Source organism: Balaenoptera borealis (assembly GCF_965194805.1).
Source record: "Balaenoptera borealis genome assembly, chromosome: 4".
NCBI lineage: Eukaryota > Metazoa > Chordata > Mammalia > Artiodactyla > Balaenopteridae > Balaenoptera > Balaenoptera borealis.
The window spans coordinates 68252478-68275107 of NC_138861.1; the positions used below are offsets into that span (position 1 = coordinate 68252478).

At 35.3% G+C, this 22630-nt stretch overlaps 1 long non-coding RNA gene across 1 annotated transcript in view; it reads left to right on the forward strand.

Annotated features, from left to right (window-relative positions):
• The window catches only part of LOC309627971, a 96549-nt gene that overhangs the window by 60850 nt on the left and 13069 nt on the right, over positions 1–22630 (forward strand). The window contains exon 2 of the long non-coding RNA XR_014244074.1: positions 22390–22458. This is a non-coding gene — a long non-coding RNA (uncharacterized lncRNA). The remainder of the gene's footprint in view (positions 1–22389; positions 22459–22630) is intronic.

Sequence of the window (22630 nt, forward strand, 5' to 3'; positions counted from 1 at the left end):
TTGTGTTGGGAAAACTGGACAGCTACATGTAGAAGAATGAAATTAGAACATTCTCTAACACCATACAGAAAAATAAACTCAAAATGGATTAAAGACCTAAATGTAAATCAGGTACTATTACTCTCCCAGAGGAAAACATAGGCCAAACACTCTTTGACATAAATCACAGCAATATATTTTTGTATCCGTCTCTGAGAGTAATGGAAATAAACACAAAAATAAACACATGGGACCTAATTAAACTTAAAAGCTTTTGCACAACAAAGGAAACCATAAACAAAACAAAAATACAACCTACAGGATTGGAGAAAATATCTGCAAACGATGTGACTGACAACGGATTAATCTCCAAAAAAGAGCTCATACAGCTCAATATCAAAAATAAATAAATCAAAAATGGGTGCAAGATCTAAAAAGACATTTCTCCAAAGAAGACATACAGATGGCCAACAGGCACATGAAAAAAATGCTCAACGTCACTAAGTATTAGAGAAATGAAAATCAAAACTACAGTGAGGTATCACCTCACAGTAGTCAGAATGGCCAACATCAAAAAGCCTACAAACAGTAAATGCTGGAGAGGGTGTGGAGGAAAGGGAACCCCCCTACACTGTTGGTGGGAATGTAAATTGGTACAACCACTATGGAGAACAATATGGACGTTCCTTAGAAAACTAAAAATAGAGCTACCATATGATTCAGTAATCCCACTCATGGGCATATATCTGGAGACACCATAATTTGAAAAGATACATGCACCCCAATATTCATTGCAGCACTATTTACAATAGCTAAGACATGGAAGCAGCCTAAGTGTCCATTGAAAGATGAATGGATAAAGAAGATGTGGTACATTTATACAATGCAATATTTCTCAACCATTAAAAAGAATGAAATAATGTCATTTGCAGCAACATGGATGGACCTCAAGATTACTGTAAGTGAAGCAAGCCAGAGAAAGGCAAATATCATGTGATATCACTCATATGTATAATCTAAAATAATGATACAAATAAACTTATTTACAAAACAGAATAGACTCACCAAGGGAGGGGGGCGAGATAAGTTAGGAGCTGGGATTAAAATACACACACTACTATATATAAAATAGATACCCCACAAGGACCTACTATAAAGCACAGGGAACTATACTCAATATCTTGTAGTAACCTATATTAGAAGAGAATGTAAAATATATGTATATATAGATAGATATAACATATATGTAACTGAATCACTTTGCTATACACCTGAAACTAACAAACATTATAAATCAACTATATTTCAATAAAAATTTAAAAAAGTAAAAAAGTAAAATTAAAATAGGAAATCAACAGAGGAAATGAAACCAAAAGCCAGTTCTTTAAAAAGCTCAATAAAATTCAAAAGCCTCTATTCAGCCTAAGTACAAAAAAATGAGACAGTACACATATTACTAATAACTACTAATATATATGGAACTGAAGACTTACATCTGCAGAAAAATCTGCACATGGATGTTTATAGTAGTAAATTCATAATTTACTAAACTTGGAGGCAACTTAGATGTCATTCAGTAGGTGAATGGATAAGTAAACAGTAGTACATCCAGATAATGGAATATTATTTAGCACTAAAGAGAAATGAGTTACCAAGCCATGAAAAGACGTGAAGGAAACTTAAATGCATATTGCTAAGTGAGGGAAACCAATCTGTAAAGGCCATGTACTGTATGATTCCAACAATATGAAATTCTTGAAAAGGTACACCTATGGAGACATAAAAAGTTCAGTCATTGCCAAGGGTAAGGGAGAGGAAAGAGATGAATAGGCAGAGCATGGAGGATTTTAAGGCAGTAAAAATACTCTGTATATTATAATTATGGATATGTCATTATACATTTGTCCAAATCCATAGAATGTACAATATCAAGAGTGAACTATGAACTCTGAACAACTATGATGTGTCAATATAGGTTCATCCTTGGTAAAAAATATACCATTCTGACAAGTGATGTTGATAATGGAGGAGATTATGCATGTGTATGGGCAGAGGGCATATGGGAAATATCTCTGTACTTTCAGTTTCTTTTCAAACCTAAAACAGTTCTAAAAAATGAAATATTAAAAAAGCACAACCTACAGAATGGGAGGAAAAATTTGCAAATTATATCTCTGATAATGATTTAATATCCAAAATATTTAAAGAACTTCTACAGCTCAAAAACAAAAACAACCTAAGTAAAAAATTGGATGAAGGACTTTAGTCTTTTTCCAAAGAAGATGTCAAATGGTCAGTAAGAATCTGAAAAGATGCTCAATATTATTAGTCATTAGAGAAATGCAAATCAGAATCATAATAAGATATCACTTTCCACCTACTAGGATGGGTATAATTAACAGAAAAACAAAAGTGGAAAATAATTTTAAGCAAGGATGTGGAGAAATTGAAATTTCTGTAATAGTCACGTTATTAGAGTCATAAAGGAAATTAGAGGTTATCAGGGACTAAAAAGGAGGAGGAATTGGGAGTTTTTGCTCAATGGGTACAGAGTTTCTGTTTGGGGTATTAAATTAGGTTTGGAAATAGGTAGTGGTTATTGTTGCACAACAAAAACTGAATATAATCTCACTGAATCACACATTTAAAAACTGTTAAAAGGGCACATTTTATATATTTATATATAACCACAATAAATATTATCTTTTTAAAAAATTGAACTGGTGCTAGAACAATGTACATCTACATGCCGAAAAACAATCAGTGCAGGCGCTAAGCTACTTACACTTTTCACTTTTACAAAGATTACTTCAAAATAGATCATATACCTAAATTGAAAACAAACTATTAAACTCCTAAAAAATAACATAGGTGAAAATCTAAGTAACATTTTGTTTGTCAAAAACATAATCCATGAAAGAAAAATGTTAAGTTGAACTTTATTAAATTAGTAACTTCTGCTCTGCAAAAGACATAAAGAGAATGAAAATACTAGCTTAAGACTGGGAGAAAATATTTGCAAAACATGTATGTGATAAATGACTAATATCCAAAACATACATGCTTAAAACCAAACAATAAGAAAAGAAAAAACCCAATTAAAAAATGAGCTAAAGATCTGAACAGACACCATATCAAAGAAGATGTAAGATAGTGACTAAGCATATGGAAAGATCTCAGTATCATATGTCATTAAGTAATTGCAAATTAAAGCAACAATGAGATATTACTACACACCTATTAAGAATGCCTAACATCCCAAAACCCACCAATATCAAATGTGGATGAAGATGCAGAGCAATAGGAACTTTTTCATTACTGGTGGGAATACAAAATGACAGAGCCACTTTGAAAGACAATTTGCTAAATTTCCTATATAGCTAAATATAGGCTTACCATATGACCCGGCAATCAAGCTGGTAGACATCTACCCAGTTTAACTGAAACTATTCTGTGTGATACTGTAAGGGTGGATTTATGACATTATACATTTGCCAAAACATATAAAAACTATACAACTCATGGTTTAATGTGAACTATGGACTTAAGTTAATAGTTATGTGTCAGTATTGTTCATTAATTGTTAAAAGATGTTAATAACAGGACACTGCATGTGTAGGGTATATAGTAATCTCTGTACTTCTTGATTTATTTTTATGTAAGTCTAAAATTTTCTTTAAAATAATCTATTAATTACAAGAAAATAAAGTGATGCTCTGTATACCAAATTTGACTACGAAATCTTGAACAAATGATATTTTTCTGAAAATCAGTGCCAGATAGTAGGTATCAAAGTATTCTAATTCTCTCTCTCTATTCTGTCTTTCTCTCTCTCTTTTTGTCTTATCTTTCTCATTTATTTATATGTATTTTGATTATTCTCATGATTCCTATTTCTCAAAATACCTCCTTGTAACCTGTAACCATTTTCTTTCTAAATCCTTTGTATGAAAGAAGAAAGGCAGTATATTCTTGTTGCATGGCATAACAATTTTGTTAAAATGGCTTCTACTCTATTAATACATTAATTAAAACATGGGGTACTAGGAACTTATGCTTCCATTACTATAATATCCCCAAAGTAAATCAAGTTTGAGAAAGCATCAACACAGCATGAATTTATATTATACCACTTTATTATAACATTGGGTATACAATTTAAAAGAGATAAAGTCTTTGTTCTCTTTATTCACTTGTCATTTCTTTTTATTTACTCCACTGATAGAGATATAATTTTAAAGACTACATGGTATATTAATATTTAATGATTTACACAATTTATTTCAATCTTTAAATATTTATTCAGTATGATTAAAGGGAAGCAGGCATGCCTGATTTGTCTGAATAGGTCACTTGTACCAATAAATCCTAAAAATGTCAACTCTGATCCAGATAATGAAACATGCTTTAAAGTGTGCTTTTAGCATTTTCTTTATAATAAGGAATATTTTAAATGACAATGGTAATCTAAGAAATTAAGCAAGTTTAATAAGAAAGGATCCAAAATACAGTTAATCCTTCACTCAGTTTTTTGTATGTTGATTCTTATTTGCTTGTATATACAATGTCAAAATGGTGAAAATATCATGTCTATAAATTATCCAATAGAAATAACTTACTAATTAAAAATGGAAGGAACTTCAAGATGGCGGAAGAGTAAGACGTGGAGATCATCTTCCTCCCCATAAATACATCAGAAATACATCTACGTGTGGAACAACCCCTACAGAACACCTACTGAATGCTGGCAGAAGAACTCAGACCTCCCAAAAGGCAAGAAACTCCCCACGTACCTGGGTAGGGCAAAAGAAAAAAGAAAAAACAGAGACAAAAGAATAGAGACAGGACCTGTACCAGTGGGAGGGAGCTGTGAAGGAGGAAAGGTTTCCACACACTAGGAAGCCCCTTCGTGGGTGGAGACTGTGGGTGGCAGAGCGGGGAAGCTTCGGAGCCACGGAGCAGAGCACAGCAACAGGGGTGCGGAGGGCAAAGTGGAGAGATTCCTGCACAGAGGATCGGTGCCGACAAGCACTCACTAGCCCGAGAGGCTTGTCTGCTCACCCGCTGGGACAGGTGGGGGCTGGGAGCTGAGGCTCTGGCTTCAGAGGTCAGATCGCAGGGAGAGAACTGGGGTTGGCTGCGTGAACACAGACTGAAGGAGGCTAGTGTGCCACAGCTAGCTGGGAGGGAGTCCGGGAAAAGGTCTGGAGCAGCCGAAGAGGCAAGAGACTTTTTCATGCCTCTTTGTTTTGTAGTGCATGAGGAGAGGGGATTCAGAGCACTGCCTAAACGAGCTCCAGAGATGGGCACGAGCCACAGCTATCAGAGCGGACCCCAGAGATGGGCATGAGATGCTAAGGCTGCTGCTGCAGCCAACAATAAGCCTGTGTGGAAGCACAGGTCACTATCCACACCTCCCCATCCCAGGAGCCTGTGCAGCCCGCCACTGCCAGGGACCAGTGATCCAGGAACAACTTCCCCAGGAGAACACACGGCGCACCTCAGGCTACTGCAACGTCACACTGGCCTCTGCCACCAAAGGCTCGCCCTGCATTCCATGCCCCTCCCTCCTCCAGGCCTGAGTGAACCAGAGCCCCCTAATCAGCTGCTCTTTTAACCCCATCCTGTCTGGCCAGGAACAGACGCCCTCAGGTGACCAACATGCAGAGGCGGGGCCAAATCCAAAGCTGAACCCCAGGAGCTGTAGGAACAAAGAAGAGAAAGGGAAATCTCTCCCAGCAGTCTCAGGAGCAGCGTATTAAATCTCCACAATCAACTTGATGTACCCTGCATCTGTGAAATACCTGAATCCACAACGAATCATCCCAAATTGAGGCAGTGGACTTTGGGAGCAACAATATATATATTTTTTTTCCTTTTTGTCTTTTTGTGAGGGTGTATGTGTATGCTTCTGTGTGTGATTTTGTCTGTATAGCTTTGCTTTTACCATTTGTCCTAGGGTTCTTTCTGTCCGTTTTTTTGTTTTGTTTTTTTTTTTGGTTTTTCTTAGTATACTTTTAGTGCTTGTTATCATTGGTGGATTTGTGTTTTGGTTTGGGGGCTCTCTTCTTTCCTTCTTTCTTCTTTTTTATTACTTAAAATTTTTTTATTTTTTAATAATTATTTTTTATTTTAATAACTTTCTTTTCTTTTCTTTCTTTCTTTTTCTTTCCTTCCTTCCTCCCTTCCTCTCTTTCTCTCTTTCTTTTCTCCCTTTTATTCTGAGCCATGTGGATGACAGGATCTTGGTGCTCTGGCCGGGCATCAGTCCTGTGCCTCTGAGGTGGGAGAGTTGAGTTCAGGACATTGGTCCACCAGAGACCTCCCAGCTCCAAGTAATATCAAACAGCGAAAATCTCCCAGAGATTTCCATCTCAATGCCAAGACCCAGCTCCACTCAACGACCAGCAAGCTACAGTCCTGACACCCTATGCCAAACAATTAGCAAGACAGGAACATACCCCACCCATTAGCAGAGAGGCTGCCTAAAATCATAAGGTCACAGACACCCCAAAACACACCACCAGACGCGAACCTGACCAACAGAAACACAAGATCGAGCCTTATCCACCAGAACACAGCCACCAGTCCCCTCCACCAGGAAGCCTGCACAACCCACTGAACCAATCTTAGCCACTGGGGGCAGACACCAAAAACAACGGGAACTACGAACCTGCAGCCTGCTAAAAGGAGACCCCAAACACATTAAGTTAAGCAAAATGAGAAGACAGAGAAACACACAGCAGATGAAGGAGCAAGGTAAAAACCCACCAGACCAAACAAACGAGGAGGAAATAGGCAGTGAACCTGAAAAAGATTTCAGAATAATGCTAGTAAAGATGATCCAAAATCTTGGAAATAGAATGGAGAGAACACAAGAAACATTTAATAAGGACCTAGGAGAACTAAAGAGCAAACAAACAATGATAAACAACACCGTAAATGAAATTAGAAATACTCTAGAAGGAATCAGTAGCAGAATAACAGGCAGAAGAACGGATAAGTGACCTGGAAGATAAAAGAGTGGAAATAACTACCACAGAGCAGAATAAAGAAAAAAGAATGAAAAGAATTGAGGACAGTCTCAGAGACCTCTGGGACAACATTAAACGCACCAACATTTGAGTTATAGGGGTCCCAGAAGAAAAAGAGGAAAAAGAAAGGGACTGAGAAAATATTTGAAGAGATTATAGTTGAAAACTTCCCTAATATGGGAAAGGAAATAGTTGACCAAGTCCAGGAAGCACAGAGAGTCCTATACAGGATAAATGCAAGGAGAAACACACCAAGACACATATTAATCAAACTATCAAATATTTAATACAGGGCTTCCCCGGTGGCACAGTGGTTGAGAATCTGCCTGCCAATGCAGGGGACCCAGGTTTCAGCCCTGGTCCGGGAAGATCCCAAATGCCACGGAACAACTAAGCCCGTGAGCCACAACTACTGAGCCTGTGCTCTAGAGCCCATGAGCCACAACTACTGAGCCCGCATGCTGAAACTACTGAAGTCTGCGTTCCTAGGGCCCATGCTACACAACAAGAGAAGCCACAGCAGTGAGATGCCCGTGCAGGGCAACGAAATGTAGCCCCTGCTCTGCACAACTAGAGAAAGCCTGCACGCAGCAACGAAGACCCAACGCAGCCAAAAATAAATAAAAAATAAATTTATTTAAAAAATAAATACAAAGAAAAACTATTAAAAGCAGCAAGGGAAAAACAGCAAACAACCTGCAAGGAAGTCCCCATAAGGTTAACAGCTGATCTTTCAGCAGAAACTCCACAAGCCAGAAGGGAGTGGCAGGACATATTTAAAGTGATGAAAGGGGAAAACCTACAACCAAGATTACCCAGCAAGGATCTCATTCAGATTCGATGGAGAAATTAAAACCTTTGCAGACAAGCAAAAGCTAAGAGAATTCAGTACCACCAAACCAGCTTTACAACAAATGCTAAAGGAACTTCTCTAGGCAGGAAACACAAGACAAGGAAAAAACCTACAATAACAAACCCAAAACAATTAAGAAAATGGTAATAGGAACATACATATCGATAATTACCTTAAATGTAAATGGATTAAATGCTTCAACGAAAACACATACACTGGCTGAATGGATAAAAAAACAAGACCCATATATATGCTGTCTACAAGAGACCCACTTCAGACCTAGGGACACATACAGACTGAAAGTGATGTGATGGAAAAAGATATTCCAGGCAAATGGAAATCAAAAGAAAGCAGGAGTAGCAATTCTCATATCTGACAAAATAGACTTTAAAGTAAAAACTATTACAAGAGACAAAGAAGGACACTACATAATGATCAAGGGCTCAATCCAAGAAGATAAAACAATTGTTAATATCTATGCACCCAACACAGGAACACCTCAATACATAAAGCAAATACTAACAGCCATCAAAGGGGAAATCAACAGTAACACAATCATAGTAGGGGACTTTAACACCCCACTTTCACCAATGGACAGATCATCCAAAATGAAAATGAATAAGGAAACACAAGCTTTAAATGATACATTAAACATGATGGACTTAATTGATACTTATAGCACATTCCATCCAAAAACAACAGAATACATGTTCTTCTCAAGTGCTCATGGAACATTCTCCAGGATAGATCATATCTTGGGTCACAAATCAAGCCTTGGTAAATTTAAGAAAATTGAAATTGTATCAAGTATCTTTTCTGACCACAATGATATGAGACTAGACATCAATTACAGGAAAAAATCTGTAAAAAATACAAACACATGGAGGTTAAACAGTACACTACACTAACAGTACAAGAGATCACTGAAGAAATCAAAGAGGAAATTAAAAAAACATAGAAACAAATGACAATGAAAGCAATACGACCGAAAACGTATGGGATTCAGCAAAAGCAGTTCTAAGAGTGACATTTATAGCAATACAATCCTACCTTAAGAAACAGGAAATATCTCAAATAAACAACCTAACCTTACACCTAAAGCAATTAGAGAAAGAAGAACAAAAAGCCCCAAAGTTAGCAGAAGGAAAGAAGTCATAAAGATCAGATCAGAAATAAATGAAAAACAAAGGAAGGGAACAATAACAAAGATCAATAAAACTAAAAGCTGGTTCTTTGAGAAGATGAACAAAATTGACAAACCATTAGCCAGACTCATCAAGAAAAAAAGGGAGAGGACTCAAATCAATAGAATTAGAAATGAAAAAGGAGAAGTAACAACTGACACTTCAGAAACACAAAGGATCATGAGAGATTACTACAAGCAACTATATGCCAAAAAAATGGACAACCTGGAAGAAATGGACATATTATTAGAAAAGCGCAACTGTCCGAGACTGAACCAGGAAGAAATAGAAAATATGAACAGACCAATCACAATCACTGAAATTGACACTGTGATTAAAAATCTTCCAACAAACAAAAGCCCAGGACCAGATGGCTTCACAGGCGAATTCTATCAAACATTTAGAGAAGAGCTAATACCTATCCTTCTCAAACTCTTCTAAAATATAGCAGAGGGAGGAACACCCCCAAACTCATTCTATGAGGCCACCATCACCCTGATACCAAAACCAGACAAAGCCGTCACAAAGAAAGAAAACTACAGACCAATATCACTGATGAACATAGATGAAAAATCCTCAAACAAAATACTAGCAAACAGAATCCAACAACACACTAAAAGGATCATACACCATGATCAAGTGGGGTTTACCCCAGGAATGCAAGGATTCTTCAATATATGTAACTCAATCAATGTGATACACCATATTAACAAATTGAAATAAAAGCCGCATGATCATCTCAATAGATGCAGAAAAAGCTTTCGACAAAATTCAACACCCATTTATGATAAAAACCCTCCGGAAAGTAGGCATAGAGGGAACTTGCCTCAACATAATAAAGGCCATATATGACAAACCCACAGCCAACATCATCCTCAATGGTGAAAAACTGAAAACATTTCCACTAAGATGAGGAACAAGACAAGGTTGCCCACTGTCACCACTATTATTCAACATAGTTTTGGAAGTGTTAGCCACAGCAATCAGAGAAGAAAAAGAAAATGAAGCCAAATCGGAAAAGAAGTAAAGCTGTCACTGTTTGCAGATGACATGATACTATACATAGAGAATCCTAAAGATGCTACCAGAAAACTACTAGAGCTAATCAATGAATTTGGTAAAGTAGCAGGATACAAAATTAATGCACAGAAATCTCTTGCATTCCTATACACTAATGATGAAAAATCTGAAAGAGAAATTAAGGAAACACTCCCATTTACCATTGCAACAAAGAATAAAATACCTCTGAATAAACCTACATAGGGAGACAAAAGACCTGTATGCAGAAAACTATAAGACACTGATGAAAGAAAGATGATATAAATAGATGGACAGATATACGATGTTCTTAGATTGGCAGAATCAACATTGTGAAAATGACTCTACTACCCAAAGCAATCTACAGAGTCAATGCAATCCCTATCAAACTACCAATGGCATTCTTCACAGAACTAGAACAAAAAATTTCACAATTTGTATGGAAACACGAAAGACCCCGAATAGCCAGAGCAATCTTGAGAAAGAAAAATGGAGTGGAGGAATCAGGCTCCCTGACTTCAGACTATACTACAAAGCTACAGTAATCAAGACAGTATGGTACTGGCACAAAAACAGAAATATAGATCAATGGAACAGGATAGACAGCCCAGAGATAAAATCACACACATATGGTCACTTTACTTTTGATAAATGAGGCAAGAGTATATACAATGGAAAAAAGACAGCCTCTTCAGTAAGTGGTGCTGGGAAAACTGGAGAGCTACATGTAAAAGAATGAAATTAGAACACTCCCTAACACCATACACAAAAATAAACTCGAAATGGATTAAAGACCTAAATATAAGGCCAGACACTATAAAACTCTTAGAGGAAAACATAGGCAGAACACTCTATGACATAAATCACAGCAAGATCCTTTTGACCCCCCTCCTAGAGAAATGGAAATAAAAATAAACAAATGGACCTAATGAATCTTAAAAGCTTTTGCACAGCAAAGGAAACCATAAAGATGACGAAAAGACAACCCTCAGAATGGGAGAAAATATTTGCAAATGAAGCAACTGACTAAGGATTAATCTCCAAAATTTACAAGCAGCACATGCAGCTCAATATCAAAAAAACAAACAACCCAATCCAAAAATGGGCAGAAGACCTAAATAGACATTTCTCCAAAGAAGATATACTGATTGCCAACAAAACATGAAAGAATGCCCAACATCATTAGGCATTAGAGAAATACACATCAAAACTACAGTGAGATATCATCTCACACCAGTCAGTATGGCCATCATCAAAAAAGTTGCAAACAATAAATGCTGGAGAGGGTGTGGAGAAAAGGGAACCCTCTTGCACTGTTGGTGGGAATGTTAATTGATACAGCCACTACGGAGAACAGTATGGAGTTTCCTTAAGAAACTAAAAATAGAACCACCATACAACCCAGCAATCCCACTACTGGGCATATACCCTGAGAAAAGCATACTTCAAAAAGAGTCATGTACCACAATGTTCACTGAAGCTCTATTTACAATAGCCGGGACATGGAAGCAACCTAAGTGTCCATCGACAGATGAATGGATAAAGAAGATGTGGCACATATATACAATGGAATATTAGTCATAAAAAGAAATGAAATTGAGTTATTTGTAGTGAGGTGGATGGACCTAGAGTCTGTCATACAGAGTGAAGTAAGTCAGAAAGAGAAAAACAAATACTGTATGCTAACACATATTATGGAATCTAAAAAAAAAAAAAAAATGGTCATGAAGAACCTAGTGGAAAGACAGGAATAAAGACGCAGACCTACTAGAGAATGAACTTGAGGACACGGGGAGGGGGAAGGGTAAGCTGGGACAAAGTGAGAGAGTGGCATGTACATATATACTCTACCAAATGTAAAACTGATAGCTAGTGGGAAGCAGCCGCATAGCACAGGGAGATCAGCTCGGTTCTTTGTGACCACCTAGAGGGGTGGAATAGGGAGTGTGGATGGGAGGGTGATGCAAGAGGGAAGAGATATGGGGATATATATATATATATGTATAGCTGATTCAGTTTGTTATAAAGCAGAAACTAACACACCATTGTAAAGCAATTATACTCCAATAAAAAAAATAAAAGAAAAAAAATGGAAATTGCCTATGATTTATTATTTATTGTAGTGTCAAAATTCATGAACAGTTTACATGATTCATTCAAACATGGCTATTGAGCTTATCAAGAACCAAACACTGTTATGATCATTGATGATACAGGAGTGAACGAAATAGTCAGGATCCTTGTGGCATTGTACTATTAACTAGTAAGTAAACAATAAGTTACAATATATTATAAGAATTATGTAGAAAATAAATAGCTAACTATAATTAGAAAAAAACAAATAGTCCCCCCTCTTTTTATTTGAGAGTGTGCATTCAGGATAAACCTTTAGGAGGCAAAATAGGACCAACAGACTAGGAAAACTAAGGTAGGCAAGAACAATAAAGGAACAGCACACGTAAAGATCATCAGATAAGAAAGTGTATTAAGAATTGAAAGAAAATCTGCGCTGCAGCAGAGTGAAGGTGAGTTAGTGACATGAACTAGACTTGGAGATGTAAGTACAAATCAAGTAATACAGACCCTAATAAGACATGTGTTATGGGCTGAACTGTGTGACAAAATGTAGAAAAAAAAAACCAATAAAAATGTCTTGTGTGCTCTATTGCTTGCATTAAGAGGAAATACCTATATAAAGCACACAGCATGAGCGTTAGACATTCTATTCTATCATTTATATCATTAAGAGCATTTTCTATTTTCTTAACTAAATTACTTTTCCCCCCTTATGACCACCACTTTCATACTAACTATTCTGATATTTCCCTTAGAAAATGTATTTGTCATGTATGTATCATTTTAATTTAAAATTACTCATCATTAAAAGCTCTACATTTATAACAATAAATATGCTGAAGTTATTGCTGTGCTATAAAACCACTCTAACTGCACCTACTTGTGAAGTAATTTTTCTGTAATGTGGTATCTGAAGAAAATCAGCCTATTAAGTACAAAAATAAAATACAGTGACAAAGCTGTTCTAAATTAATGATTTTTATAGTTTAAGTAAAATTTCATTAAAGGTTTTTTTTGTTTTTGGGGTTTTTTTTTAAGTATGTAATCCCCAGGTATTGGTTAGGCTTGATTCATTTTTAAAGCGTTTGCCAGCCTTAATAGCTGTTCATGCTATTTAGACCTTTCATGTATGGGCTCATGCCTACCTCTTCACTTCAACCAAAATTGTTTTATTTGTATCTTTCTATCCTACGACTTTTTTATGTGCAGGTTCCATTTATTCTAGTCAGTTTCTACTCATCATATCTCTCAGCCTAAGTGGTCTTCCTCAAGTAAGGTCTTTCTGAAGCCTTCCCTTAGCACCACTCCATGATGCCACAGCTATCACAAAAGCCCGAGCATGACTTCTCTGCTCATGTTTTTGTCACAGTGTCCTAGAGTGTTTCAGGTATGCATGTGCTGACTTACCTGATGGGATATTCATGGTTGAATGCAGTTTCTAATCTACTTTCTCCGAAGAGGCACTCATGTGGTTCTGATTCAACCTCCTCCATGACACTTATCTCCCTAGTATTTCCTCAGTCTCTACAAGTGGTGTCACCATCCACCCTGCTAATTAAGTCAAAACTCTGGGAGTTACACTTGGTCCCTCATGTTTTCTCACTCTTCCCCCATATCCAGTCCTTCAGCAAATAGTATCAATCTTATTTTAAAAATGTGTCTTAAATCTGCCTACTAATCCAAAACATCATCTTTCATGATTTTAAGAACCTTCTAAATGGTCTCTGAACTTAGCTTCCTATAATAAATCCTCCTTTTAAGCTATGGTGATTTCGTTTCATTCTTTTCAAGATAGCATTTGAGTAGGTAGTTAGATTTAGATGAGTTAAAATTCAAAAGTTTCCCTTCCAGTCATAAAATGAATGTCATGGGGATATAATGTACAGCATAGGGATTTTTGTCAATAATACTGTATTACAAATTTGAAAGTTGCTGAGAAATTAAATCTTAAAAGTTCTCAACACAAGCAAAAAAATGTGTAACTTTGTATGGTGACAGATAGTAAATAGACTTATTGGGGTGATCATTTTGCATTGCCTAAAATATCAAATCATTAAGTTGTACACCTGAAACCAATATAATATACGTCAATTATACTTCAATAAAAAATTCAAAAGTTTCAAAATTAAATTTCGCAAAATCTTTCCCAACACTCACCTGTCTCCCAGTGATCTGGGGAGACTACCAAGAGCAACAAATGTTAGCAGTATTCTTGATATCAGTTGACATATACAAGTAAAAATTGTATATATTTCCATAATATATGTAATAATCAGCACATGTTTCTTTTTTTAATTTAACACTACATAGTGGAGAAGATTTCATATCAGAATTTAATAAAATCTTTAATGTATTTTATTTTAGCAGAATATTTCACTAAGTGATGTAGCATAATCCCTTAGCAGCTTTTTCCTGAGATCTAAAACCATGAACTCTCTCTCTACTTTATTTCTTGTGCTACTCTGTCCATCAACCTTCTGCTTTTGGCAGTCTTTTACTGGGTTTGTAGTTAGGAACTACATTAGTATTATTCATAATGGGTTTTGAGTTTTTGTTACTTCTTCTCCTTTGTTGTTTTCAGTTACCTACAGGTGCTGCCTTCATCACTATTTTCAAACCAGAGGTGCAATTTTCTTTTTAAAATATAAAGCATGTCATTCCTCAGCTTGAAAGCCTCCAAGAGCTTCCCCACTCACTTAGAATACAACACAAACTTTTAAAGATTCCTACTCAGAATTAGGAAACTCCTGACGACATCTTCAACCTCATTTTGTAAACTGGAGTCTAGCAACACTGAACTTCTTTGTATTCAAATAACACCATGTCATTTGCACCATAGGTCCTATGATTTTGTTCTTGTCTATTGCTAGAGCAACTCTCTCCCGGGCACTTTTCAAACATGACGGATCTTCTTTGAAATGCTTCTTTCTGGGAGAAGATTTTCCTGATATTGCCCCTCCCTGACTCAGAAAGCCTACTCTAAAACATTATGTCCACTCATTTCTTCCCTAGTACCTTTCAATCTGATGTATTTGCTTGTTTCTAGATTGTCTAGTCATGCAGGATTAGAATATAATCTCAAAAAATATATAATAATAATATAATCTCCACGGGGTTGAGCTTTTTCTGCCTTATTCACTGCCATATTCCAGATACCTAAAATACATAACATGCACTCAATAAATATCTTGTACATACATGAACTAAAGAGTATAATATCTTAGAGCTTTCAGCTAAAAATTAAAAACATCAATGGGCACATTAAGTTGATAATAAAGTTTTATATTGGAAAGAATTCAAGGAGGAGTCTACCCTTTCATCATCTCATCATCTTTTGGAGAACCCAATTTCAGACATGGATAAAGGCATGTGGTGGAACAAATGTGAAGTCATTTTATATATATATATATACACACACACACACACACACCTTAGGGCTTATTAACATTAATATTAACTATATCTTTTGAAAAGAGGTAGTGAATCTAGTAATTTGAAGGTGTTAGGAGCAGAACAATGAAGATGGAAACACTGGGGAAAAATAATATTTCTATGATTACATTATCAGATGCTTTCATGGGTTGAAGTGTGTCCTCCCTAAATGTATGTTGAAATGCTAACCTCCAGTATCTCTGAATCTGAACTTATTTGGAAGTAGGGCCTTTGCAGACACAGTCAATTTAAGATGAGTTTCGTTAGATGGACCCTAATCCAATATGACTGGTGTACTTATAAAAAGGAGAAATTTGGGCACAGACTCAGATACCCAGAGAGGGAGGATTATGTGAAGAGACTTCAGGACAATGTCATGTAAAGATTAGAGTTATGCTACTTCAAACCAAGAAAAGTCTGAGGCTCCCAGAAGCTAGGAAGAGGCAAGGAAGGATTCCACCTACAGGTTTCTAAGGGATAAAGGCCCTGCCAACACATTGATTTCTAGCCAAACTATAAGACAATAAATTTCTAAGCCACCTATTTTGAGGTACTTTGTTACAGTAGCCCTAGGAAACAAATGAAAATGTCAAGAAAATTGGAATAAAAAATTAATTCATATAATTCCAAATGTCCACAAGATTATACCAAGTATCAAGTAACTACATGGAACTTCCAAAAAACAAAAAAATCATCAGCAATCAGAAACAAAATTATTCTCTCAGAAACAAAGAGATACTCTAAAATAAGGTTGTCTTCATTAATATGTAGTGAGACAGAACATTTTTCAGAATTCTTCTCATTCCAAAACACAGCTGTATATATTAATACCTACCCCCAACTCTATCTACTATTTAGCTTTATCAACAGGCTTAAGAAATGTAGAGTGTTTTCATATTTTGCATTTCTTTTGTTGTCATCAAAATTACTTACGTTTCCTAATTAAGGACTGTGCTCCTAGAGCCTTAAATTTTATGAAATAAAACTAAATGTTCATATTTATCACTTTATTCCCAGAAAAATACGTTTAGTGTTGTGAATAAACGAAGGGATTTGTCTGGTATAAATTACTGGGATTTAGTGAAGACATTTCAAAGAATAGAACTTTGATGTTGAGAATAACAACAGTATACCAACAAAGAAAAGAGAGTTTTAGAATTTTAGAAGAATAAAATGAACACTTAGATCTTGTCAATTTGGTAGTCATTAGAAATAAGTGAGGTTAATTTATACTAATTGCCAATCTGGGTGCTAAAAACAGAACATTCTAGGTAAAAACTAATTGGAAAAAGAAGCTTTTCTAAATACTATTGTTCTTAAATTGAAACTAGCTAACTAAAGTGGAGAGTCTCTGGTGAAGTTATGGACAAAAGAGCAAGTGAATAACTTCAAAACATCCCCCAAAATACATCAATATTTTTAGAATAATGTTAGATATTCATGAACAATAATGTTGAATCATTAAATAAAAATCTCTTTGCAAGTTGCTTATAGAATTATTGATGCATAGGAAAGTTAAAATTATGCATTGTAATTAGTTAACTTAAAAGCAAAACAAGTTTTCCTTTAAAAATTATAAGCTTTTTATCATTTAGATTTACTTTTAAACACAGTGTATTTCAAGTTTTCTGTTTTAAAACTTTCTTTGAAAATCTTCAACACAATTATTTAACCTAACAGTCCAAATGTTCCTAAGACAAAGGGAATAAGTTTATGCTCCATGAAAAACCATAACTTGTATACTTAATGTATATCTTAATATTGTGTGGCAATTAAAGATCAAATATCAATGCATTTCAACACCAAACCCAATTAATTGAATTTTACTTTAATTTGAAATGTATCTTCCTTTCTTTTTCATTATTCATTCTTATTATTACCATCTTATAGCACTTGTATGTGGCCCATAGTCCAAAATCTTTAAATATAACTACTGTGACAAGTTTGCTTTTTAAAGAGCAAACATGGATAGCATCCACAGAATAACTGACTTATAGGGCATAGAGTTGTTCTTTATTTTACTAAAAATACTGGTTCATGGATGTGAAAGAAGGAAATGAATAGAAGCTCTTCGACAATGTGTATGTTTTTTTGCAATGAAGAGAATATGGAAGAAGTAGTGATAAAATAAAATCTATTTAACTTTACTGATAATTAACAAAATGCAAGGCTTTCATTTGGTAATTCATGTCACTACAACAATTCCCTGCCATTTATTAAGTGCATCTGCCAATCTGTCTCTCTAGTCATCCATCAATCCATCTGTCCATACATATAAGTATCTATATAGAATATTGACTATGGTCTTGGAAGAGTATTAATTTAGCATAGTTATTTTTGCTTAACACTGAACTTCTCTTTCAATCAAAAATCTATTATTTATTTTCTCTTGCTGGGCACAATGGCATAATCTCACTATTAAAATTCAAATACATAAGTTTGGCAAAGTTAGCTTAAAGTTAACTGTATGCAGATCTTAATATGGGAGAGCACTCTATTCAGCATTGGAATAATTATCTCCTATTTCTTACTAAAATAATTTAAAATTTCATAAACAAAATGTTATCTGACTTTGAAGAGATTTTTTTATAATAAATTTCTAATACTTTTGCAGTTTTGTTATTACATGATTATTTTTCCTCTCAAATGTTTACATGTTCTTAAGATCTGCCACAGACTCACCTCATCCAGGCCCTAATAGTAACTATTTAATAAAGAATTGTAAATAGTGACATTGATATATATCAATAAGTATATACCTTATTGATGGATAAGAAAATGTTTCTAATATTATTAAATGACTATCAGTCTTCAAATGTGAGTCGATGAAGTAATTAATGCTAAGAGAGAAAAAATATTTGGAAAATAAACATGATAAATTGAAAGTTTAAAAAAGAGCAGTGAAAAAGTTAAGACACAACCACCAAAAAGAAACAAATGATGCATTAAAATGTATCCATACCTCTTTTTGAAATATTTCATGTGCTTTCCATATATTAATGTATCCATTTCTAAATGATCTATATGCATTTAGAATAATGGGCATAATCAGTCATGAATACATTTCATACCTCATGATAAAAAAAACCTAATTCTTATTTATATATCAAATAATTTAGCAAAGTCAGGTGCAATTTTGAATTCCTTGAAAGTGTAAATAATTGCACAAGGGTTATATCAAAATTAGGTGGTATAAATACATTTACAAGGTGTACATTCACAGTTGATAAATAGTGTTAAGGCAATAAGGCATGATAAACATCTACAAAATAATGAAATGCAGTGATTGTGTGCCAAGTAAAGCAAGCACCATGGCATTCTGTTACATTAATAGGGAAACATGGCTATTATTCTAGTTGCTGTTCCAATATCTAAATCAAAGATTTGCCTAAAATGATGATAAAATCCTTTAAGAAATCCTTAAATGCCACTTACAAACTTTGCAATCCATCATTTTCCTCAACAAACTTTTTCTAAACATTTCAAAAAATACAAAGGAAAATTTGCAATTAGAATTGAAGCCAGCAATTTTCTAGAACTAATATTGTTTACTTAACAATCTATGAATATAAGTTTTTCCTGGTTACTTTTTAAGAAACTTACTGTCTCTCCTCTGTGTTTAGAACATCTTATCATTGCAATTATATTTCAATATTGTGAATAAAATGTCAAATATCTTCATAGTTATTGCCAAATAAAAAACCCAAACCTCGTTAAGTGTGTGCACAGTTGTTAAACTAATAGCCTTTGAAATATGGTTAGTTTTTAGCAATCACATCACAAATTGTTGATGGTGACTATATAAAGAACATTTTTAGGTTTATGGGTTTGCAATTACCTTTTCAAACTCATGATGAGAAGCAATGTTGTGTTGTGATTCAACATCTGTCATGGGAAAAAAATCTCAATATTGCCATACTGGTGTGATCTTGGCAAAAGTGCATTAATACCTTAGCTCTTAGCTTCCTTAAATTTAAAATGTGGATGATGAAATAATTTAAGCTGGATACAGTAAATCAATAACCCGGTGCCTAGGACATGGCTATAAGCCCTGATGCATTCTAAATATGTCAATAAATATGAGATATAAGTATTTTTAAAAAGAGAAAAAAGTCACCAATTCATCATGAATTGAACAAATTCAGTTATTTTTGAGCTCATGATATATTCATGACACTTCATCAGATTATGGCAAAAATGTATACCTTAATTGGATAGACTTATGTTCCTAAGAAAAGTTGAGTGAAAGATAAGTATCAGCAATGAATAAAAAGATAGTACATGATATCTAAATAGGGTTTACCTATAGAATATGCATTATCTACTATTATACAATATATCCATTTAGTTTAGCTCATACAGATTTAGGAGGGGAAATACGTATTTTAATTTCCATTTAGGTAGAAAATAAACTCAGTATATTCAACAATCATTGATGAATAAATGTAAATTAGAAGTAAAAAGCAAACTGTCTTAACTCAAAAAGAATATTTATCAAAAATTTACAAACATCAAACATCATACAGCTTACTGGCACAAGTGAGCCTTTTCTTTAAAATTAGAATCAAGACGACTATGATTGCTATTACCAAATTGATTTCAACAGTGACCTACAATACTATCTAGATAAATTTTACAAAGGAAAAGTAAGAATATATTAAAATTGGATATGAAAGAAAATGTAGGTAGTCCAAAATATATTATTGTTGACAGAGAAAATACAAAAAAATTTTTCACCAGATTATTAGAATTAATGAAAACTGTAAAATACTTGGATCACTGTTTTTTAAAAAAACAAAAAAAACACTTTTTATGGCTATTACTCCATTTTGTATATATACCACATCTTCTTTATTTTTTCATCCACCAGTATACACTTAGATTGCTTCCATATTTCGGCTATTGTAAATAATGTTGGTGATGAACATTTGAGTACATATATCTTTTTAAATTACTGTTTTTGTTTCCTTCAGGTAAATACCCAGAAGTGAAATTGCTCTATCATATGGCAGTTCTATTTTTAATTTTTTTGAGGAATCTCAATATTGTTGTCCATCTGGCTGCACCAATTAACAATCTCCCCAACAGTGCATAAGGCTCCTTTCTTCCCCACATTCTCACCAACATTTGTTGTTTGCTTTCTTTTTGATGATAGCCATTCTGACAGGTGTGAGTCTTTGTCTTTAATTTTTGACAGCTTTATTATTATGTATCTTGGAGAAGATCTTTTTAAGCTGAATTTGTTTGGAGACCTATGAGCTTCATGAACTTGAATGACAAAATTTCTCCCAAAATTTGAGCTCTCAGGCATTATTTCTTTACATATGCCTTCTGCCACCTCCTCCTTCTGTTCTCCTTCTGGGACTCTAATAATTTGAACATTGCTTTTTTTTTGATATTCCATAATTCACATAGGCTTTCTTTACTATTTTTTGTTCTTTTTTCTTTTTTATCCCTGAACTCGATGATTTCAAACGTATCTTTACTCCACAGATTCTTTCTTCTGCTTGATCTGATGTTGATGCTCTTCATTGCATTTTTTCATTTCATTCATCATATTCTTCAGCTTCAGAATTTTGTTTTGGTTTTTTTTTTATGATTTCTATCTCTTTGTTAAACTTCTCATTTTGTTCATGTCTTGTTTTCCTGATTTTTTTAAAATTAATTTATTTTTAAAAATTAATTAATTAATTAATTTAGTTTTAGCTGTGTTGGGTCTTCATTTCTGTGTGAGGGCTTTCTCCAGTGTGGAGAGCAAGGGCCACTCTTCATCACGGTGCGCAGGTCTCTCACCGTCGTGGCCTCTCATTGCGAAGCACAGGCTCCAGACGCGCAGGCTCGGTAGTTGTGGCGCACGGGCTTAGTTGCTCTGCGGCATGTGGGATCTTCCCGGACCAGGGCTCGAACCTGTGTCCCCTGCATTGGCAGGCAGACTCTCAACCACTGCGCCACCAGGGAAGCCCCTGTTTTCCTGATTTTGTTCAATTATCTTTCTGTGTTTTCTTGTAACTCCTTGAGCTTCCTCAAAACAGCTTTTTTGTCAGGTAAATCACAGATTTGCATGTCTTTGGGGTCAGTTACTAGAAGATTATTGTGATCCTTTGCTGGCATCACGTTTCCTTGATTTTTCGTGTTCGCTGAAGTCTTGCGTTGCTGTCTTTGCATTTGAAATAGCAGTCTTTACTGACTGACTTTGGTAGAGAATTACCTTCCATCAGCCCTGCTAGGAATTCCGAAGCTCTCTCAGGCTATGGATATGCCTGCTCCACTCTTCTTGCTCCCTCTTGTGGCTGACTTAAGATTTTATGCTTTCTCTAGATCCTGCAGTACATCAGTCTGCATGCTGATAGTCTTCCTTTTGCTTTCCCAAGGGTAGCACTAAATGCTGATGTTTGCCATATCCTCTTGGTCTTACAGATTCAGGCAGGCTTTCTGTGTGTGCTCAATTAGCCATCTGCGAAAGTTCCCTCTCACTGCCATTAGGAGTGCACACAGGAGCTGGCTACAAGGTGGTTGAGGGATGTGTAGGTGAGGCAAGCTGTGGGTGCCCATGGTCCAGTTGTGGGGATACATAGTCATAGGCCAGCATCCTGACGGAATTTGTGATGTAGTTAGTAGAATGTGCATCCCTTTGATGCCTTCCTAGATGCTTTTCTCCCAGCTGCTAACTAACCCGTAGTTTGTAGCTCACAACTTGGTACACTGGATGGACTGAGAGAGAAATGAGCCTCTTTATCTGCATCTCACACAACTGGGAAAACTGGCACTGACTCATATGCTCTTTTTCCCACAGGTGAAATCAAAGGCCAAGAAGGACTTTATTGGTACTGAGCTGTGCCGCCTTGGTGGACAGGAGTCATAGGTAATGTCACAGTTTTCCTCTCACACTCTCTCCAGTGGGTCTAACCTTGGATTTTTTTTTTTTTTTTTTTTTTTTTGCTCCAGCAATGTGCTGAAACTTCTCTGGTAGAATCTTGGACTTCCACAAAGGCTCTCTCATCTATGGGTTATTTTCTAAGTCAGTATTTTCCAGG